Source organism: Lissotriton helveticus, chromosome 4_1 (assembly GCF_964261635.1).
Source record: "Lissotriton helveticus chromosome 4_1, aLisHel1.1, whole genome shotgun sequence".
NCBI classification, from domain to species: Eukaryota; Metazoa; Chordata; class Amphibia; order Caudata; family Salamandridae; genus Lissotriton; species Lissotriton helveticus.
In genome coordinates, this window is record NC_136063.1 from 139,154,575 (window position 1) to 139,178,906 (window position 24,332).

Genomic DNA, 24,332 nt, shown 5'->3' on the forward strand with positions numbered 1-24,332 from the left:
CACTCAGTGCCACATAATTACACGCCACATAATTACACTACGCTCAATGCAACATACACTACAAATACCACTCAGTGCCATAGAATTACACACCACATAATTACACTGCGCTCAATGCAACATACACTTCAAATGCCACTCAGTGCCACATAATTACACACCACATAATTACACTAAACTCAATGCAACATACTCCAAATCCCACTCAGTGCCACATAATTACACACCACATAATTACACTAAACTCAATGCAACATACTCCAAATCCCACTCAGTGCCACATAATTACACGCCACATAATTACACAGCACTCAATGCAACATACACTTCAAATCCCACTCAGTACCACATAATTACATGCCACATAATTACACTACGCTCAATGCAACATACACTCCAAATACCACTCAGTGCTACAACACATATTGTGTTACAAATGTTATAGGTGTCACATTTGCGAAAGATAAAACTATTGGCATTGTAAATGATAAAGCTATTAATTTCGCTATTTTCAAAACAAGCACATAAATAAAAAATGTGTCATTTACAATACCAATAGCTCAAACTTTCCTAATGCGAGACCTATTGCATTGCAAATGCTTGTTACTTGTTTGACATTTATACATACAAGATGCCCAATTCCTCTGTTTACAGAATACTGCCCCTGAGGAAGGGACCTGTGAGTCCCGAAATGCATTGGGCTCCGGGCTTTGTGACATCTATGGGCCATGTGACAGCAATGCACCGAATAACGTAGGAGTTGTAACACAAGGATATATTGGACAGGAAAATTGTATTGTACAATATTAAGTCTTTTCTAAATCTAGAATTTGTTCTGTTAAAGCAACCTATGTCCTTATCAGTTGGTTGCGTAATTGTATGTTAATGAATGTAAGAATGTATTACGCTTTATTGTTCAATAACAAGTGTTTGAAAAAGAAAATATTGTTTAGCAAGTTGTTTTATATTAAACTAAAGAAGTGAAATTTAGTACTAGAGAACGCAAGTTCAATAGGAACAGTGCTCACTACAAGCAGGGTTTAGCCTGTAAGTCCCTCACAGCTATTACCACAACCAGGCACCATAGGTCCTGCCCGATACTTGTGGACATGCTTGCACACCCCCTTTTTGAGAACCCTGGGGTCCATGGCATGTCATTTCACAATCAATCAATCAATCACAGCATTTATATAGCGCACTACTCACCCAAAGGGTCTCAAGGCGCTAGGGAGGGGGGGTCCGCTACTGCTCGAACAGCCAGGTCTTGAGTTGCTTCCTGAAGGAGAGGTGGTCCTGGGTCAGGCGGAGGTGGATCGGGAGGGAGTTCCATGTCTTGGCGGCGAGGTAGGAGAAAGACCGTCCTCCTGTGGTGGCTCTTCGGATGCGGGGGACGGCGGCGAGGGCGTGGCCGTTTGATCGAAGCTGGCGTTTGGGAGCGTAGAAGTTGAGGCGGCTGTTGAGGTATCCCGGGCCTTGGTTGTGTAGGGCTTTGTGTGCGTGGGTGAGGAGTCGGAAGGTGATTCTCTTGTTGACCGGGAGCCAGTGCAGGTCTCTCAGGTGTCCGGAGATGTGGCTGCGACGGGGGATGTCCAGGATGAGACGTGCTGAGGCGTTCTGGATCCGCTGAAGTCTCTTCTGGAGCTTGGCGGTGGTTCCGGCGTAGAGGGAGTTGCCGTAGTCCAGACGGCTGGTGACGAAGGCCTGGGTGACCGTCTTCCTGGTCTCGGTGGGGATCCACCGGAAGATCTTGCGTAGCATGCGCAGGATGTTGAAACACGACGAGGAGACGGCGTTGACTTGTCTGGTCATGGAGAGGGAGGAGTCCAGGATGAAGCCCAGGTTGCGTGCGTGGTCTGTTGGTTGGGGTGCGCTGCCCAGGGCGGGGGGCCACGAGGAGTCGTCCCAGGCGGAGGGTGAGGATCCCAGGATGAGGACTTCCGTCTTGTCCGAGTTCAGTTTCAGGCGGCTGTTCTTCATCCATTCGGCCACCTCTTTCATCCCTCCGTGTAGGTTGTCTCTGGCGGTGGCGGGGTCGTTGGTGAGGGAGAGGATCAGCTGGGTGTCGTCGGCGTAGGAGATGATCTTGAGGTTGTGCTGGCGTGCGATGTCTGCGAGGGGGCCCATGTAGACGTTGAAGAGGGTTGGACTGAGCGAGGAGCCCTGAGGGACGCCGCAGATGACTTTGGTGGCTTCCGATCTGAACGGAGGGAGGCGGACTCTCTGTGTCCTTCCGGCGAGGAAGGAGGTGATCCACTCCAGTGCCTTCTCCTGGACTCCGACGTTGCTGAGGCACTGTACTAGGGTACGGTGGCAGACAGTGTCGAAGGCCGCGGAGAGGTCTAGGAGGATGAGGGCCGCTGTTTCTCCGTTATCGAGCAGGGCACGGATGTCATCGGTGGCTGCGATCAGGGCGGTCTCGGTGCTGTGGTTTGCCCGGAAGCCAGACTGCGAGGGGTCGAGGGATCCGTTCGTCTCGAGGAAGGCGGCCAGCTGCTTGTTGACGGTCTTCTCGATGACTTTAGCCGGAAACGGGAGCAGCGAGATGGGGCGGTAGTTCTTGAGGTCGGTGGGGTCGGCTGATGGCTTCTTAAATAGGGCGCGGAGTTCGGCGTGCTTCCAGCTCTCCGGGAAGGTAGCGGTGTTGAACGAGGTGTTGATGATGTCCCGCAGGTGGGGTGCGATGACAGCGTCGGCCTTGTTGAAGACGTGGTGTGGGCAGGGGTCGGTCGGAGATCCGGAGTGGATGGAGTTCATCGTGCGGATGGTGTCTTCGGTGTTGATCGGAGTCCAGGCGCGGAGGGTGGTAGTGGGGGGCGGGGGTTTTGTCGTGGCGTGCGTCGGTTGAGTGCTGAAGCTGTTGTGTATGTCTGCGATCTTGTTGTGGAAGTAGGAGGCGAGGGAGTTGCAGAGGTCTTGCGAAGGGGTGATGTCGTTGTTTCCGGCGTTGGGGTTGGTGAGCTCTTTGACGATGTTGAAGAGTTCCTTGCTGTTGTGTGCGTTGTTGTCTAGTCGTTCCTTGAATGCGGTTTTCTTGGTGGCACGGATGAGTTGGTGGTGCTTTCGGGTGGCGAGCTTGAGGGCCGCCATGTTGTCCGGAGTTGGGTCTCTGCGCCAGGTTCTCTCGAGGGCTCAGCAGTTCTTCTTGGAGTTCTTGAGTTTGTCGGTGAACCATGGGGCTTTCTTGCTGCCGGGTCTGCTAGGCGGGGTCCTCAGGGGGGCGAGGTCGTCTGCGCAGTCGCTGATCCACTTGGTGAGGTTGGTGGCCGCTTGGCTTGGGTTCGGTGTGCTGGTGGGGGGGTTCATGCTCAGGGAGGTCGCGAGTTGGTCGGCTGTGATCTTGTTCCAGCTTCTGCGTGCAACCTGTTGCTGGTGGTGGTGGATCGTGGTCCTTCTGAAGCTGAAGTGGACGCAGCTGTGGTCCGTCCAGTGGAGTCCGGTGGCGTGGCTGAAGGCGATGTCCTTGCTGGATGAGAAGACGGGGTCGAGTGTGTGTCCGGCGTAGTGGGTGGGGGTGGTCACCAGCTGCTTGAGTCCCAGGTTTGCGAGGTTGTCCAGCAGGGTGGTGGTGTTGCGGTCGTTGTTGTTCTCCAGGTGGAAGTTGAGGTCCCCGAGGAGGATGTAGTCAGCGGAGGGAAGGGCGTGCGGGGTGATGAAGTCGGCGATGTCCCATGAGCCTGAAAAATGATGTTAACTATTTGAATTTTAAAATTTTGTATGATTGTCTTTCAATATCCATTTGTTTAGACCTTTTTAATGCTTTTTACTAGCCACTCTTGCAGTACATGATTAGACAACAATCTGCTTAATGGCTTCCAGCTCACGTGCACCTTAAGCACTTTTTTGCACACTTAAATTACCCTGCACCGGTTTGAGTGGTCATCATCCTCCGGTTTCATTCATGACTCCCAAACTTCCACGGGACTTATTTAAAACAGATTTTATCTATGCTTGCACCTAAGACGATATGCATTATATGTATAGTTTGCACAGCCATGCCACTATTGCAAACCAATGATCTGGTTTTATCCTTGGCTGCACCTTCGAACTTGCAATTCTTCTGTCATCTATTTAAATGTGGCCTAGTATGGGCTATATCCCTGAGTCTGTTTACGTCTGCGATAGCAATATTCACAGTCTTCTCTCTTACCAGATGAATTCAGATTTATATTTAAGCTTTTGTACACACATTGTAATGAGTTTAATTAATTATGCAATAAAGGAATATTGACTCACTGGCTGGCTGTTTGGGCAGCCAGATGTGGCTCTGCCGCTCTGGTAATGGGAGTTGGGAACTTTCTTTTGTTGTTACATTTGAGCCTCACATCACACACACACACTGCACTCTGCATGGGATTTGCCCACCAGCCTGCCATTCCTGATGGGTAGGGATCCATCTTCCCTGTCCAAAACCCCCTTCCCCCCAATGCCAATAGCTACCAAATGGTTAAGATATTGTTTTTAATTTGGAATATCTGAGGTTTGAGCACGGCCAAGCGACGCCAGACTGTCCGTCAATACATCAGGAGACCGAGGGCTCATGCAGCTTTGTTGCAAGAAAGGCACATAGCTAGTGGGAAGGATCAATGACTTTAAAAGTGTTAGAGGGGCACATGCTTTGGCATGGCCTTCTTGGGTTACGGCAGGGGGACTCTGATCTGTATAAGGCCCTCTGTACCCTTTCAGAGTATTGGAGTCGCAGCGGACCCGGTAGGGCGCTGAGTGTTCAGAAAGGGGAAATTGGACGGAGTAGATGTCTTGCTGGGAAGCGTGTACTTGCCGAGCCTTGCATTGCCAAGATTTCTGGCACACATACCGTGGCTCCTCACTAGAAGGTCCCAAATGCATTGGATTATTGAGGGAGGCTTTAACTGTGTCCTGGACCCCAAACCAGACATGTCTTACCCTTCTCTCACACTCCAACACAGCACGCACTGCGCCATACCTGTCGCAATACCTACTAACATATAGATGGTGGGCTCTGTTCCCGGCTGTTAGGGAATACTTCTTCTACAGCATAGGCTTGTATTGATACACACGGATCAGAATGGGTTCATACCGGGCAGAGCCATGTCTCTCTACATCTGCAGATTGCACAGACGAAAAAAAGTTTGATACCCTGGACTGGAACTGCATTTTGAAGCCTTAGAAAAAGTGGGCACAGGGACAGGCTGCTATGGCTGGTTAAGCTCCTCTACACCCTGCCATTGGCTAGAAATAAAATAAGGTGACAGATCTCACAACCTTTCCTCATCGGATGGGGCACACGCCAGGGCTGCCCTCTCTCCTCCCTTGCTTTTTGCCCTTGCGATCGAACCTGTAGCACAGTGACTACATTAGTCTGGTCACGCTTGGGACACATCTGATTCCCTGGCTTATGAAAGCCTTCTCCCACAAGAACCAATGGCAACTCTCCAGCACAGCTGCCAACATGATATTGGCCATGGACTGACCCAGAAGGAGTGGAACAGAGCACTGTTGTCGCCACAATAGAACTTCCGCAATTTCAGTTTCCAGTACATCCAACATAACATATTTCACAGAGTCTACCTAACACAACATATATCCTACAGTAACACTCTATTGTCCTTGCTGTTGCGCTCCTACGATGGACATGGCGCATATGTTCTGGAGCTCGGGCAGAAGCAGGGCCGGCTGTAGGGCAATGCTAGCAGTGCCACCGCACCGATGCTGACTTTGGATGGGTGTGCCGTGTTTGCAAGTATAATATGGGTTTAAAACCACCTGCTGCTGCTCTGTTTTTTGCCTCCAGCAATTTCCAGGCAACAATAAAAATGTCAAGGTAACTCTGGTGATAAATGTTCTTCCTTGAGAGAAATGGAGTACGATAGCTCAGAGGGTTAATATGCCTGCTGCAAGGAACATGCCCCATGCAGATCACAAAGTGAATTTAATTAAATAGGTCAGTGGGTTACTGCTTATGCCAGAGAGATTCATTTGGTACTTGCAGTTTATAAGTTAAAATCCTAATGCAGATCAATGAGCTATAACTGTCACTAAAGAGCTGCATGCACACTGCAAGGTATAGATTAGAACGCTATGATTGTTTCCCGTCTTTCATTATCCTAATGTTGCAAAAAGGGTTCATTTGGGTAGAAATCAATTCTTATTATTAAAGAAAACCCCAACCATGGTGCTCCATTTTAAACTTTAAGGAGTTTCTGCTTCTCCTGATCATGCACTCTTACACTATACTGCCTACGAGTATGGTTGATATGAACTCCTACACCTTGTAGTCCTCTATCTGATTTAACGTTTCCTTTATGCTGATTTACACATCTGCCATTGATTGTCTCAGTGCAATGTGTCTGTGTGATGTAAAGTGCTATGACACCCTACACTGGCATGAATTGAGCTATAAAACAAATGAAATGCACCTGAGGCAGAGTGGTTATGGCGACTGGAGGGGCACTGTTCAAGGGTGGTAGTGAGGGAATCCATGGCGGCGGAGGTGGTCACTGGGTGCACTAAGAAACATTGCTGCACCAGCACTTAAGCCGGGCCCGGGCAGCAGTATGTACAACCCTCACCCATGTTACAAGCTACATGGATCTGGAATACGCAGCCAGCTGTTTGCTGGGCCTCTACAAACGTTGCAGAGCGTGTGGCGCCTCCAACCAATTTTATAAATTTAGCAATGCTACCCACCACGCAATTGATTACAGTGCATTGGAAGACCTCGACACTCGCGAGCGCAGCGCACTGGCCAGCTATGGCATCCTGTAGCGAAGAGTTGCGGGGACTGAACGCGCCCATTGACTGCTGCATGGGCCTGGCTAGCTCCTCTCTGTACACTTCAGGGAGCCTCTGGTGGTGACAATAGCTCCACATTAATGGGCACAACAGGCACCACGTTAACAGCGCCTCCCCTGCACACTTCACTCCCCCCCCCAGGAGGAACTGGATTTCCCCAATATTATGTGAGCAAATATGACGGTGGGGGCAGCCCGCCGCATGCACCAGGGAGTAGTTTGCCAAATTAAGTTGTAGTTCTAATAGTTTCTTGCAAGTAGGGGGGATGCTCTTCTTTCTTAGGTCCACCGTCTAGACCACACATGATCATTTGGGTGCTCCTTTCATCGGTATTTCTTTTGTTCCCCAATATTATGGCTGGACCCACCATAACACAAGCATTACACTGCAACTCTCTTGTGATCCTATGCCTGCACTGAAGCGGTGTGGCTATTTCATCCCAGTAAGACTGCGAGCGCGTCTGTAGCAGGTTTGCACTGGCCACTCTCAAGATGGAATTTAAAGCTCATGGCTCTGTTCATACAATAACCACACTCCGCATTGTTGTATTAGCATAAAAGGCCATTTATTAGGACAGGGTTACTAACATACTGTTGAACTTTGTTAGCGTTAACAATGTCTCAAACCTCTTAGTCTGAACATAATACCTGATAGTTCCATTCTCCCCGCACCATTCACAAATCACCCGCTTTCAGTTCCCAAGTAAGTCCATATCCTATGCTTCATTCTTCCTCCTTTCACTCACTGACCTCGTTCCATATAGCCAGTCACTCCCTCACTTGCCCTACAAACAAACTTCATTGAATATCCTTCCTTTGCTTGTTGAATACCGCACAGCGCCTTCAGTCACCTGTACTCCCTTCCTCTTCCACCAGTCAGGTAGATAATGCCCTCATGTGACTCCCCACCCCCCAAAATACCACCACCCTGGAAAAACCCCATAGAGCGGTTTCCTGCCCCATCCCAGGAAACACGTGCACCTTTCACCTATAGCTATATGACCTTCTGCACCAAATCGACTCCCTGCGCAGTTTCCTGTCACTCCAGCAGCACTATCTCCGAAGAATGGCCTGCAAACCCCCCAAATTCCCTTCATGCCAGCCAGTAACTTCTCCTGGTGGACTAAGTCAGCAAACTGTTGACTAGTCCTAAACCTCTCACGCCCCCCAGGCCCAGATGTTGGCAGGCAACGGTATCTTGTACTCTTCTGCTCTTGGCGCAACAGCAAACAAGACAATGAATCCGCTATATTATTGCTGGCACCCAGCACATGATTAGGCCTGAATACTGCATTAAGGCATAAGCACAGCAGGACGAATCTTCGCAACAGCCTCAACACCCTCAAGTCCCTTGCTCTCTGCCTGTTCACTAGGTCCACCACAATTCTGTTGTCCACATGGAACAGTACTGTCCTGTTCATCAGCTCACCACCCTCGACTGCCAAAGCCAACAACAGTGGGGAAAAACTCCAGGAAAGCAATGCTCCAACCCTGACTCAACCAGTGCACTGGCTACGGCTCCGCACAAGACCTCTCATCCCAGAAAAGACCAAAACTCAAAGTCCCAGCCACATCTGAGAATATCTGGACCTGCTACACCATGTACTCCTCCAAAAACCCCAATGCCACACCTTTGAAATCATCCAGGAATATCTCGCAAATGCAAAGTTCAGCCTGGACAGTCAAAGAGACCCGCACCCTGTGGTGTGGCAGGACCGAACGCGACATAGCCATGCCAAGACGCCTGCAAAACGTCCTACCCACTCTCACCACCCGGCACGCAAAATTCATGAAACCCATCAGCTTCTGCACTCCCCTCAACCCAATTTTCATCTCCCCAATCACATGTCCCAGAAAGCCCTGTATCTCCACCAACTTCTCCTTCAGCCAGCTCGATATCCAAGAATGCCAAAACAACACAAGGACCCTCTGCCTTCTTGGGAGCCAAAGACACATCAAATTCCTGTGCTAATGACTCAAAAGGCAGCAGCACCCTGTGACAGTACACTGAGGGTAGTGCACCCACAAACAAGAAATCATTCAGATAGTGAGATACTTCACATGGCCACTCCTCCTTCTGAAAACTCACTGCAAAAAGGTGCTGAAAAGTTCAAACAATGTACAGGAAATGGCACACCCCATAGGCAGCTCCTTTTCCACATTGATAGCTCCCCCAGATTGAACACCTAGCAAAGCAAAGTCAGCAGGATGCATAGCAGTAGCCAAAAGGCCGGCTTGATATCACATGTTGCCATTTCAGCCCACTCCCACCCACACTTCCTCACTAAACGGATAGCATCATCCACAGAGCCGTACAGCACTCTGGTATCCTCTTCCGCAGTTAAGTCTTTGACGGACCCGCCGTCCCACCAAGATAAATGGGGAATCATCCTGAATTCCCCAAAACCTTCTTTGGCACCAACTCCAGTGGTGAAATAATCAGATCTAACAGGGTCCACTCCAAGAATGGGCCTGCTAACCTGCCCTCAGCTACCCTCTTTTTCAGTTTTGCCACCCCCACCATCTGAGGGAGTTCCTTGGACGATTTCAAATTGTCCGCCCACCTATGCTCCCTGGTACCTCATCTGAAAATCTTCAGTGAACTCCCATTCCAAATGCAGAGCCGGTACCCTGTCCTGGGACATGGAGAGCCAAGGTATCAATACCTCCACCCTAATTGGGTCCAGACTGCCCCCGGCCTCTAGAGGCCTCCCACTGTTCTGCAGGGCTGGCCAATGTAAAACACTGCATGAGGGGGTGGCGCCCCATGCACTTGAAACATTTGCGCTTAAACTTACAGGGATGCAGAGAGCAGTACCCCTTAATGAAATTCCAACACCCCCCAGTGACGTGTCCAGCTGGCTTCTGTCCATCACCCGCTCCTTGCCGGCGGGGCTGAAAGGACCGATAAGTCACAAGTAGGCTGCTCGCCATATGTGTCGAGGTCATAGATTGAGTGGACGACATCTACTGCATACATAGATCCGAATCTACCACCTCCCATGGCTTATCAGGGTTGGGCATAGCCCTAAATGCCTCATTGTAGCTCAGCCAGGCATAACCCCCGAAATGCATCTGCGCCTTGCGAATAATGTCCATATACTTAAGCAGCACAATCACTCCATCCAAGTGACACAGTGTATGCTAGCATAAATCTAAAAGGCTGACGTCCACTTATCGATATTTTTGGGAACCCTCAGCCTCCTGGTTAATTCTCACTCCTCTTCCTTAGACCCTTCCTTTGCCTGAATTTCCCTATGTAGGAGTTTGAATACATCAATATGTTAATGCTTCCAGATTCTTTTCTTGGTTTTCACCAACAGATGGGACCCTAAAGGCATCGCCAACTCTATATAAGGATGCTGCTTCTTATGATTATCCTCCTCAGTCTCACCCTTCCCGTCTGCCTTGCTGAGCTCAGTCGTACTGTCCGTTTGGATCCCGGTACCCAACACCTTCCTGCTGGCACCTACTTGATCAGGCACCCCCGTTGCTGCGGTAGTGTCTAGCAGCTTGATCCGTAAGTCATCCACATCCTCATCTCTAACACCCACCGACCTGCAAGGCTGACCCCCAACTCCAGGGACCTCAGTATCCCATTCTGTCCACCAATCACCCATACCTGTCGACAAGGCTCAACCCGCCATTTCTCCTTGCGGCAACCGGGACTGCTTCAGGCCCCTTTGTTCTTGGTACTTCTTTGTCCGCACTTGACATCGGTAAAACACCAGCTTCGCCAGTTGTCTGCTCCTACCCCCCAGGCTTCCCCGCGGGCACATCCTGACCATCACACAACTCTCCCTCCTTCGACTCATCACTTTCACCATCATAGTCATGGATCAGCTCATCATCGCACACTCCAGCCACACACTCAGACTCCTGCACCACTCCTTTCCGCAACTGAACCAGCACATCACGCTAAGACAAACGAGGTCCCGGCCGAACTCCATGTGCTCGATCCCTCGTCAGAGGGCAGGCTGCCTTGGACCCCCTGCTACTTCGGGCCTACATCCAGGGGCCGTTTTGCACCCCACTGGCATCTCCAGCTGTCTCCTGGCCTCAGTTGCTGTTTTTGCCTTCCCTTCCCCAACCAGGATTCACTAACCTATGGCATCCTTCGCACCACCGGGCCCCCTACCTACCTACCTCTCGCTCCTGGTCCTTAAGCACTCATACCCACTGCCGTCCCGGTATTTGGTCCACCACCCATCAGGCCCCACTATATGCGTTCTCCACCCGGGCCTCCCTGTCCTCAGAGACAGATACCCTGTCCCTGGCCTTCCACATTCTGGCCCAGTGCTACTCCATCTCCTTATGAGCCGGTGCTGCTTGCGTAAGAGCTCCTCGATGTCAACTCCCTGCTACCTCCTGGGCCCAAGTGCACCACAGATGTCTCCTGCAGTAAAGGGGGTCCCCCGAGGCCCCTCCACCTGAGGCCCAGTCCCAGTCACCTTTCTTAAGGGCTGGGCCATAGGGCCCATCCACCTTCCCAGGAACACTACCAGGTGGGTGACTGGCTGAAAGGTCCAGAGGCCAAGCCATCTCTGGTAGGTCCAATGCTGCATCCAGGCCTCCTGTTGGAGCTTGCGGCCGCACGTTTTACAACAGCTCGGGCTCGGCCCCCCTCCCTTCTACATAAAGTTCTTCTTCCCGGCCATGGAGAAACGTGCTGGTAGGCTTTTCCTGTCTCCATGCATGTTGCAAAAGACATGCGGATGATGGATGGAATGCAGGGCAAATCAAGCATTCACCGCCAGTCAAGAGATCTGTGTTAAATCCATTTTTATTTGGCTCACCATGCCGCCCCAGTTTAGACCCAGGCATATGAAAATCAGTCTTGACCCTGTTCCTCATGGGAATATTCCAGCCCGAACTGCCAAGCCAGGTCCTCCTCGGATTGGAAACAATTGTTGCTGGCCGCAGCGTGCTTCCCTACCTCCCGTAGCCTGCCGCCTTCTTGGCCAGTAGCAGCTTATTTTGACAAGTGCTACCGCCGCTGCCACACTGCCCGACGCGGACTGTGTCGGGTGTTTCATGCCGACCCAGGCCTGGTCAAGGACACCTGGCCCTGCCTGTTGAACCTAGCATCTGGAGTACTGCTCTACCTGCATCATTATCGGGCGTCTCTATCGCTTCACACCGCCAATAGCTTGCAGGGACTAGGCTGACTTCCAAACAAACTTCCTGCTGGGACTTGAACCCTTGCCACAGAAACAACCCCACCTCACAAAAACTACCTCCCACCTGGTGGTGCTCGCATCCGTAAGAGGCTGGATACACCCTTCCTGACGCCTAAATAGCCCCAATATCAGAACCCGCCTCTTCCCCCCTAAACTAACCTATCCCCACGCTGTCCTGTGCTAACATTGGGGGCCGACATTGTATGTTAATGGTTCAGTGTTGCTACACTATCGCGACTCGCTGGGGTGCATTAGCATTGGCTTTCAGGTAGCACAACACTGCAATTGCATTGTTCACATGTGATGTCATATTAGCTGTAACAGACAGTGTGAGAACTCAAAGTTAGTTTAAAAAACAAAATCAGCTGTGAGGGTGCACACTTTTCTAGCAGTTTAATTTGCACGCCGCCCCATCACTGGTCCTGTGTTCTCCAAGTGGAGTGAGAATCTCCTGTGAATCCCTGGTGCCCTGCATCCAGCTCGGACTGCAGAGATCACCCAGCAGGTCCCTTCAACCTAGAAACTGATTTACAGAGAGACACAGTAGAGACATACTAAGGGTTCAAAATAATTGTAAAGTATTAAGATTCCCAGCAGGTTACAGATCTGCAAAATATACATGCATATGTAGATCCTCCTTATTGTATGGAGCCGGCCCGAATATTAAAACATATCGAAATATTGAAATGCATTTTTCTCATAACGTCAACAACAGTGCTGGAGCGCCGCCCCTAGGATTACGCCATCGGGTGCATTAATACTTTTCGGGTGGCTGCCTCCTCTGCACATCTGGATGAATAAATCAGGATCTGAAAGGTAAAAGAAGACCAACAGAGTTGTGGGTAGAATAAGTAGAGATACTTAGAAAAAGGAAGTTGGAGAAAACCACTGGGAGATGACCTGAGACACAACAGTGATAATACCTGAGAGGATGAAAGGAGAGAGTGTTTGGTAGTTTGATGTGAGCCTTATTCTTAAACAGCTCAAGGTGCTTTAGGTGGCAACAACAGAGATGGCTGATTGCTGTGATGAAGGACAGAGGGTCTGTCTTCGCAGAGGGAATATGGATGAGTTGTGACTGATTAGGAGGTTGTGATAGAATATATATTCCATGGAGCCTAGACCAGTGCTTACTTTGTAAAATCATACGTGCCAGGGCCCTTGCAAGGCAGCCAGTGCAGTTTGCACCACACATTGCCCCTGCCAACGCTCGTACCAACAAAACTACGAACCATCACACTCCTACAACTGTGACAAACCAGACTTGTCCAGGCCCTAAGAACCACGAGAATGGCTTGGACCGCTGAAATTAGTCATTTTGCTGTACATTGAATGCCTAAACAACCGTTGTTGTAGTGTGATTTATGGGCCTCTTTTTGCGTGCATGTTAAGTTAGCATGGCTTATTAGGAGTTTAAACGCCATTTTACCTGTTGCTGCCTTTTTGCGCACAACACTGCTTAGCTGTTTTTGCAGAATTAGCTTTCACGAAGGTCTATGCATGAGAAAAGGTTTGTTTTTCAACATCTCTAGACATTCATCGTGCCCCCAGTCTGTACAGTGAGTGCTGAGCCGCTAAGGTTATCATAACACAAGCCTGTTTATTGGCTTGTCCGTGTAACACATTCTAGACTCAACATTTTGGCAGCTGCAAGCCGAGTAGGATTCTGGCGCCTTTATCATAGCTCACTTGCCAGAATTGAACACACCCGGAAGATTCCAGGCATGCAGAGAGACTAACCGATCCTGATGTAATTTACACTTACTGAGCGGACAGGTAAATGGGGGCCCCCTAACAGAGCTCAAGAGACCTTCTATTGTTTTATAATACATAGTTCCTATATAGGGAGGATGTTTAAACTAGGCGCTTTTATCACCTGTTTGCACTATCATTGTAATATGATTCCTTCTTTTGTATTTTATGCTGTTGTAACCATACTGACCATATTATTTTTAATCATATTTTTGCTTATGTTGACTAAAATACTGCGCTTGAGATCACGTTGTTAAAATAAACATTTTAACCTTACCGTGTCTCTTTTTTACCCATGTGTGGACTGGTATGAGAGTATAACAAAAGAGTGTTCTCACTTCTCACCATTCCTGAGATTGTTCTAAGTCGCATGTTCTAGGTTGTCTAATCATTGGTTTCTTTGCTATAGGACGAAGAGCTAATGTTACACTGATTGCTAGTCTGGTAGGGGATTTTGGGTACTAATGTGAGTTTTTGCCCCCCCCCCCTAATTCACTGAGGTCCTGAGTCTCTGTTCACACTTCTGTGTCTGAGCAGACTCCTTGTAACATTGTTGTGCCCATCTCTAAACTGCACAAAGAGCTCCACCATGTAAGTACATTTTATTTGCATAGTTAATTAAAACCATTGCAATACAAACATTAAAATTGCATCTACATGCAAAAACAGTATATCACTGCAAACATTAAAATTACGTCTACATGTAAAAAAAACCCAGTATATCACCAGTCGCAATTTTTCATTAAAATCATAAAATCTAATTTTTTTTGGACGACCATAATTAGAGACAGATATAGCTTATATTATAATATTATCTAAACGGCAATTAAGAGTCAAATCTTGACATTTTCTTTTCCACCGCCTTCATAAACTTCACAAGACTACAGTTCAACTGAGGATCATCGTGTGCGAAGCAGGCAAGAACTGCTTGTCTTCGTGAGCGTTTTCCTCGTTGGTTAAATTGGAATTTTAGCAGGGGGCGTGGCTTGGCTGCAGAGCGGAATGGCTGCCTGAAACCGCAGCTCCGCCGATCGAGCTTATTAATCCGACATTTATATGCTAATCTGATGTGGGAACTCGGACCCTGAGGCTCCAGAAATAATCGCTAAGCTGCAGAGACCAACTGGTGAAACTCTGGGACCTGTTGCTAGACCCATCGAGCTGTGACACCGAGCGGACCTACATCGGACGGGAGGCCTGGCGTGCAGGCGAAAGCCGGGTACTGACGTACACCCGCAGTCCGAGGGAGGCGGCCGCTGCGCCGCGAGTGGATGGAACCTTAGCCGTACGATCACTGCTGCACCGGGCACACCGCCTGGTGTTCTGAGGTATTGGCTGCGCTCCGCTTGACTCCTGGGTCCCGAACGGTGTGAGGTGCCACACTCCTGGTGCATCGTCGGGCTTCGAGGCGAGGAGGGGACAGCTGCAGACAAGCGGCGGAACATAGGCCGCCACCGAGGTCCCCTGCCAGCGTGGGAGCTGAGCTGCACGGCAGCAGATAGGAACGGACAGCTATAGAGCTCTGCCTAGCCCCGTGGGTTGCCCTCCGCGCAGCGACATCGCATTGACCCTGTCTACTAGATGAATAACGTATCGGTGGCCATATTGCCTGGCGCCATTTGGGTGACGCGCTGAGCGCGGCCAGAGGGAAACATCCTGATCCTCGCAACGCCGGTAAACTGCAGATACGGCGAAAGTACTAACCCGATTTTCGGACGACCAGTGGTGACATCTTGTGCGGGGGAACCCGACTGCTCGCTGCGCCTGAAGACGACGCGGGAGAAGGGCGCGAACGGCCATTTTGACCTCCCCATACAGTTGCAACCCCGCACTCGAGGAATCCGTCTACGCCCAAGACTGGCCTCCATCAATGTGAGCGAGGTTGGGATCTTTCAGCCTTGAAGGCGACGACCGGTTGGGAAGGCGCGCTGCCCCCGGGGTCTCCGTGCACACCGTTTCTTCTAGGCTGCGCTGGGGAAATACAATGGGCAAACCAGACACGAGGCAGCCACGACTTACCTTCGACAAATCTAAGAAGGAAAATACTGGCCAAGACCAACGAGAAGATGAAACGGTGAGAGACGATAGAGGGGGCTCCCAGGCAGCGGACATAAAATCCATGTTCCAGGAACTAAAGTGTAGCCTGCAAAGCATAGATCACAAAATGGACGACTTGGCAGCACGCATGGACAGTATCACTAAAAGAATGGATAAGCAGGAGGGCAGAGTTGGTGTGTTGGAAACACGGGTGACCGAAACTGAGGAAAATCAGACTGAACTGGATAAAAAACTACGCGGCATGGACAAAGTGCTGACGATAATCTGGCAAAAGAACGAGGATTTGGAAGCATGCTCAAGACGCAACAACGTCCGTATCACGGGAGTGGCGGAATCCACGGACATAGCAGGTATGGAACTTTACGTTGAAGAGATGATGAAACAGCTTTTTGGAGCTGATCTCTCGCAGATGTTTCTCGTAGAGAGAGCACACAGATCACTCGGGCCAAAGCCTCAACCAGGATTACCTCCCAGGCCCATAATTGCAAGAATTTTGAACTATAGAGACCGCGACACGATACTGGGCAGGGCTAGAGATATGAGAGAATTACAATATAAGGGTAACAGACTTGCAATATACCCGGACTTCACCATGCAGGTTCAAGCTGCCAGGAGAGAATTTCTGCCGGCGAAGAAGATCTTCCAACAAATTGGCACCAAATATTCACTAATATATCCGGCGAAACTCAGGGTGCAGGGCCCTGGCAGACCATCTTTCTTTGTGGATGCGAAAGCGGCATTTCAATATGCGAAGCAACTGGCGAAGGATCACAAAAATCAAACACACAGCGAAGAACCGGCCACGCAAGAGAGACTGAGCGACGTAGAGTGACTCCTGGTATCATGTGCGACAACTGAACTGGTCTGTAGCTGAGGATACTGGTTGGTGGTCGGTCTTCCTGACTGGGACTTCGTTGTTCACCTGGTGCAGATAAGTTGTCAGACTCATTCATGCTTGTTATGGAGTAGGGGGGGTCCTAGAGTGACCATGTTCAGGCCGGCGCTCGATCGCCCTGTCAAGAGTACAGGGATAGATGGAGTCCAACCTGCGTAACCCAGGGGATGATTCCCAGATCTTTGTTGATGGAAGAGACATTTGAAACTGTTCCAGTGGGTGGGGAGGGGAGTAGGGGGGGAATTGCACAACCTGATTGGGGGTTGGAGCGGGTGGGGACTGCGACTATGTGCATTTGGGTTGTTTTGTTAGTTCAAGTTTGATTTTGGGCGATGAGTCATGTGAAGCGAGTGACTGTTATGCAAGGATTAGGTACTGTGCAGGGTGCTGCGATTGGCGGGTGGCGCTGCGGCCGGGAACTCAGCTACTGCGTGTGGTGATGTTTGCCTGGACGAGAATGTTTGGTACGCTGTATCCTGCTGTAGCGCTAATGGGATCATGTATCTTACTAGTGGAGATATGAATCATATCAAATGTCTCACCTGGAACATTAGAGGTGTGAACGATAGGAGAAAGATTAGATTGGTGCAGGCCTTCTTACGGAGGAAAGATATCGATATATGTTTTTTGCAAGAGACCCACCTGACTGTAAATGCCACGCAACAACTTAGACACGCTAGATGGGGGGAGATAACACATGCCTCGTATTCCAATTACTCACGTGGGGTGGCAATACTGATAAAACGGGGCCTCCAATGGAAAACATTTGAAGAAGTAAAAGACTGTGAAGGCAGGTTTATACTACTGGTGGGGACATTGTGTGGCGTGAGAACTGTTTTGGTGAATGTGTATGGCCCTAACAATGACAACCCTGATTTCTACTGTGACCTGTGGCATAAGATTCAGGCGCGTGGTCCTGCTGCGATTATGTGGGTTGGAGATTACAATGTGGTACTGTCGGATACTATGGATAGGCAGGGGGCGGCCAGGGAACATCACCCTAGGGCAGCTGCAGCAGTAGGTGATAATATAGAAGAGGCCCAATTGATCGATTCATGGAGAGTATTGCACCCCGAGGCCCGGGAGGGTACATGTTTAACACTGCACAGATCTGCATGGTCCAGGCTTGACTATTGGCTATTGTCCAGAGACCTACACGCCCTCACACTCGAAGTCACACACCTACCACGGTCACTGTCCGATCACTCCCCAGTATGTCTGACACTGTCTACCCCGCCACAATATGCCCAACCCTTCAGCTGGAGATTCCCCTCCCGGGCGCTCCGGGATCCAGTGTTCCAACAGGAACTGAGAGATAAGCTAGAGTAATACTTTAAGCTTAATGAGGGCTCCGTAGAATCCCCAGGCACATTATGGGAGGCTTGCAAAGTGGTGACGAGAGGGTTTTGCATGTCACTGAAAACTGGGGTGCTGAGGTCGATCAGAAACACACTGACCACCTTGGAGTCGGAATTAGCTGCACTGGAATCCGTACTAACCCAGGCGCCTACGGATAGGGCCCGCGCTGATTTCAGGGCGAAACTAACACAATACCAGGAAGAAGCTGATAGGGAAGTTGCTTTCTTAGCTAAAGATGGTCAAGCTAGACGGTATGGTGAAGGCGACCGAGCAGGACGTACACTTGCAAACATGCTTCGAGCTCCGAGGGGTATGGATTACGTACTGGAGCTACAGGACGAGGGGGGGGTCACGGTTAGGGAGCCACAAGCAATTCTTAGGGTGATGACTGACTACTACGAAACACTATACACCTCGAAGGTTACACCGAACGATCAGGTCCTGACGGACTACCTGGACACGATAGCCTTAGCGTGGTTCAATAATGGAGCTCGACAATACATGGACTTGCCGTTCACGCAGGACGACATAAAAGATATAATAGCTAGCCTGCCGCCAGGCAAAGCGCCAGGCCCTGACGGACTGACGACCGAGTTCTATAAAGAATATTCGGATATACTTGTCCCGAGGCTGCACAGGGTGTTTGAGGAAGCGGTTGAAAAAGGCATGCTCCCACAATCGATGCGCGAGGCGATGATCATCACGCTCCTTAAGCCCGATAAAGACCCCACCAACCCTGACTCCTACCGCCCGCTCTCGCTAATTAATGTAGATGCCAAAATATATGCGAAACTACTAGCTGACCGCCTGAAATACATGTTGCCGCAGATAGCGCTGTCTGACCAATCTGGATTTGTTCTGGATAGATCCACCTCGCACAACCTGAGGGTGCTGTTTGGGCTGCTACACTATCTGGATCCCAAAGCGCAAGCCGCGGCCGCACTGCTGGACGCGACGAAGGCGTTTGACTCCCTAGAGTGGAAGTTCCTGCTTACGCTCTTTACTCGTATGGGATTCAGCCCGCTGTTCGCACAACAGCCCAACTGCTCGTGTGCGGGTGAATGGGCAGGTATCGGCTCCTATTTCAATCACCAGAGGGACTAGGCAGGGGTGTCCGCTGTCGCCCCTCCTGTTCGCTATTGCCACTGAGCCCCTTGCTGCGCGTCTGCATCCACATCACACGCAGCGCAGTATTGGTTTTACATCGCGAGGCCTACTAGTGTCTATGTATGCCGACGATGTCACCATTTATATGATGAACCCGGCTGACAATTTTGATCCGCTGATGAGGGAAGTTGTACGCTATAGTGGGCTCACCGGCATAAATATAAATTGGTCGAAATCGACAATGCTGCCCTTAACGGTCGGTACCACTCAATGTCGCACTGAATTTCCAATAGAATGGGTTGACGATGAAGTCAAATACCTCGGAATCCGTATCAGCCGATCCGTACAGGAAATCTGGCTCTCGAATTTCGGGGTGGCAGTGGACTGGTTTGAGTGCAAGGTGAAGAAATGGAAGACTCTGCCATTGTCACTAACAGGCCGCATAGCCATCCCTAAAATGGTGGTGCTACCTAAATTTCTTTATTTATTTCTCCATATACCACTGCCCTTAACTATGGCATTTTTTCGCCGCCTACGATCGGCTGCGATTGAGTTGGCCTGGGCAGGCAAGCAACCTAGAGTGGCTTGGAACCTTCTCACGCTCCCATTCAACCAGGGAGGCCTGGCAGCCCCGGATTTTGAGCTGTATGCGTACAGCGCGCAGGCCCAATATCTGTATTACTGGCAACATCCGATCCCTTACCAGCCGCACGTGGCGATAGAAACTGACGTGGCAGCGCCCTGCCCCCTAAAGGCAGCGGTGTACAAGACATACAAACGATCACAGGATGACATAGACACTGTTGAGGTAGTACGATGGGCATGGGCGGGTATAGCTCGACGAGCTGGGGTAACTGAACTATATGCCCCATCCATGCCACTGGAGGGCAACCCCCTGTTGGGGCCTCTGACAGATGCAGCGGTGGCACGTAGAGCGTCTACTTGTGGGCTTCGGATGGCGGGAGACCTATACCCAGACGATATCTTCATCACCTTGCAAAACATAACTGTGTCATCCGAGCCAACGGCTTCGGAGCTTCTGCTTTATTATCAACTGAGGGCTGCGTGCAAAAGCAGGTATCCAATGTTCCCGGAGGCCCCCCCATCGTTGGCGGCTCTAGAGGCTGTGCTTTCGAACAGCTCCTCGCATAAGTTAATTACGCGCATATACCGGACTACACAGAATGCAACGCCTGTGCCGCACACTGACTCACGATTGCTATGGGAGGCGAAGCGGGTATCAGTATAACGGAAAAGCAATGGACATTCTGCTGCACCCAACTCGAACACCTCTCACCCAATTACAGACTGCGTCTCATACACTTCAACTACCTTCACAGAACTTACCGTACCCCCACACAGCTGTATAGGATGGGTTTGCTGGAAAATACATCATGCTGGAGATGTGGTGAGCAGGAGGCTACGTTCTACCATTTGGTCTGGGAGTGTGGGCCTATACACAAATATTGGGAATTGGTCTTCCGTAACATAGGGCAGATGGTGGGTCTTCGGATCGACCCAGACCCGTTGATGGCGCTACTGGGTTTCGTCATGCCGATACCAGGGGCGTCTCGGAAACTGGTGGCTATGCTACTGTTGCTGGCTAAGCGCCAAATAGCGATTCACTGGAAGCAAAGAGCTCCGCCGACAGTGTCCAACTGGGTTAAGTCTGCAATATATTGTAAGGATCAATTGTCTGCTTACTGGGACATGATGCCACTTCGATCCCGCCCGGGAGACATATGGCAACCGTTGGTGACCTGGCTGGCTGGAGCAGAAGAGAATGATAGTGAATGAATGGGTCTTTGACAGGGTTAGACAATGTTGGGTATGTGTACGACCAGGACTGTGCGAAACGCCATATCGTTCTACTGCCATTTGTAGACACTCTCAAGTATGATCACGTGCAATACTGCTCGCTAGTTGACGATACTCGCTTACAGTTGGTTACGTTTGATTGTTAACACTATGTAAACTTGCTAAATTGTTTACAAGTATGTAGCTCAAGGATCCTTATGTATGTAAATGTGTCTAGTGGAAGAGCTGCCTGCCTCCGGGTTGTTGGCTAAATAGCAGTGTACACAACAATGTGAACAATAAAAGTTTTTAATCCCCAAAAAAAAAAAAATTGCAATTTTAGCAGATGCTTTCGTTCTTCCAACAGTTTCTCACAGGAACACAACAAATGCGGAATATCCTCAGGTCCCGTACCACATAAGTGACAAAGGGAGCCCACCATGTGTCAGACTGTTAGAAGTGCTAGTGTTGACAATTACGTGCTGGTGCCGAGTACTGGAGACCATCATCTTAAATTAAGCACTGGCCCATCTCTTGAGCAATATTGGGCTTGTATTAGACCCCTCCATCCTTCTTGGTAGATATCACTTGACCAGCACGAGCCCCTGCATTTCTCAGAGGCAGTCAGATGACACAAGTGCAGCTTCCAGGACCCGTTGCCTGTGGTCAGTAATTAAATGTACTAAGCTGATTATGGAGCAGTTCTGCACAGATGCACTTGAGTTGCCAGCATTATTTATATGTATTTATGTCCTCGCTCATCCTTTCAGATAGATGTCTACATATCTCTCCTCTCCCGGGAATGTCTCTATTATCTTCAAATCCAGTAGTCTTCAAATCTGTTAATGCCATGTCCCCCAGTGTGGGAAAAGAAAATCATTGCCCACCCCCTCAGAATATTTCACAATTATTCCATTACATTGGCAGTGTTTAAATATGTCTAAACGTATTTAAACATTCTAGTTAAATTCTGTTAATCATGTATTTGATTGCCTTTTTGAAAAGGGTTAACAAACATACTCTTCTGGTCAGCCAGGCATTACTGAAGAGCAAAAGTATCCAGAGTGTGATTATCAGTAATGGGAGGAGCAGGGCAGAAAGTTTGAGGAATATTTGGAGTCCCGTCCCCTTTGACACCTACTCCAAGCCAGTACATAAATGACAAAAAATATCAATGATGGCCCCTTATAGAGTGGCTTACTGCTGTTCATTTTGTTCTAAAAAAAAAAAAAAAAACAAGGCAGTGCCATTAGCAAAATGCTTCTTTTGTCCAGGGCCTGACTACCCCCTGACCCCCCCCCCCCCGGGTCACTTTGGGCCCCTCCAGGGGAACCGACCCCCAGTTTGAAGGCCTCTGCTCTGCTCCCTTCAGATAGTATAGCTCACTCTCTTCGCCCATCTGCTACTACTACCACATTTTGTCTACATCTGCAGGTCTTAAATCGCTCTTCTGGTTAATTCTTGATCACACTCTGATTATGTCCTTGATTGGACTTTGGCTAATTCTGTAAATCCTTCTTCATTTTTCTGGTTATATCCATCATAACACTTTGATGAGGTATCTTAGAACCTTCATCATACTTCTTATTATGTTCTTGATCACACTTTGGCTTGGTCCATAGATCTTTCATTCCGCTAAGTGGTCACACTATGGCTAATTCTATAGGTTGTTGATACTGTTATGTCATTGATCATATTTTGGCTTGTTCCATAGGTTATTCATTACTCTTCTGGTTACGTCATTGCTCACACTTTGGCTATGTCTGTAAATCCTTCATCACGCTTCTGGGTATCTTAGAGCCTTTATCATACTTCTTATCTTCTTGATCAAACTTTGGCAGGTTTATAGTTCCTACGCCACTCTTCTGATTATGTCCGTCATCGAACTTTAACTACGTCTGTAAATCCATCCTCACGCTTCGAGTTATATCCATCATAACACTTCGATGAGGTATCTTAGAGTCGTCATCATACTTCTTATGTTCTTGATCACACGTTGGCAGGTTTATAGATCTTTCATTCCGCTACATGGTCACACTATGGCTAATTCTGTAGGTTCTTGATTACGGTTATGTCATTCATCCAATTTGTGAAACTGTGAAAGCTTGGCATCCTTTTTCGTGGAGAAGGTGCAGGTAATCTACCGAGGGTTTTTGCCATCTGTGCAAGATGACGAGCCCAGGGCTGTAAGAGTTTCGGATTGCGAACCTCTGTCCTCCTTACCTGCTTTATCGGTTGAGGCGTTTGATACTCTGAGCCTCAAAATCAAATCTGGCTCTCCTCTAGACCCTTTGAAGCCAGAGTTTATTACCCTTCTTCCGCCTCTATGCCGTGAGTCGATTTTGGAGTTGATCAATCTCTCACTAGTTGAGGGCGTGGTTCCTGCCTCCTGGAAGCAAGCAGTGATCAGCCCCATTTTGAAGAAGCCTAGTCTTGACCCTCTGTTACCTGAGAACTACTGCCCCATCTCCCTTCTGCCCTGGACCGCCAAGGTCACTGAGGCACACGTAAATTCCATCTTGTCTGCCCATCTCTCTCGCAATAATATTCTTGACGAGAGTCAGAATGGTTTTCGCGCACAACACAGCACCGAAACTGCGCTGCTCTTTATGAGCGAACATCTGCGTTCGGTGCTGGATGCGGGGCAGACAGCGGCGCTCCTTTTGTTAGACCTGAGCGCCGCATTCGACACGGTGTCTCATGACATTCTGCTGCGGAGGCTGGAGGAAGTGGGTCTTGAGGGGAAAGCTCTTCAATGGTTCCGCTCCTTCCTTTCGGACCGGTTTTTTAAAGTAGCCATTCCACCTGGTCAGTCCTCTTTCCACTCTTTGGGACTAGGAGTACCTCAGGGCTCTGCGCTTAGCCCCACTTTGTTTAACCTGTATGTGAAACCGCTGGCTGCTGTCGTCAGACAAACTGGCTTAACTATGACATCGTATGCCGACGACACGCAGCTGGCGGTGACACTCAGTGGGGACCCTGAGGTGACTGCCCCCAGGTTTCGCGCAGGGCTTTTAGCCGTGGCGAATTGGATGCGTACTAACTGCTTGCAGTTAAACGCTAAGAAAACCGAAGTCCTGATCTTAGGAAAGCAAGCGGAACTGTGGGGTGATCAATGGTGGCCTATTGAATTGGGGGTGACTCCCATCCCATCGGCCGAAGTAAAGAACTTGGGGGTCTGGCTGGATTCCAATCTCTCCTTTACCAGCCATACTAAGAAGATTGCAGCTACCTGCTATGGTATTCTGCGAGGACTGAGACCAGTCCTCAAATTCTTCAACCCCCCTACTCGGCAACTGGTGGTCCAAGCCGCGATTCTCTCTCGGCTGGACTATGGGAGTGCTCTGTTGCTTGGTGTCAACCAGGCCGAGGCCACCAGACTGCAGAGGGTGCAGAATGCCGCTGCGCGGGCCA

The 24,332-nt window shown here is 49.6% G+C and overlaps 1 protein-coding gene across 2 annotated transcripts in view; it reads left to right on the top strand.

The window, feature by feature from the left end:
• PPP1R16A (protein phosphatase 1 regulatory subunit 16A) overlaps positions 1-24,332 on the top strand; it is a 338,867-nt gene that overhangs the window by 217,725 nt on the left and 96,810 nt on the right. The gene's annotated exons all lie outside the window — the stretch shown is intronic.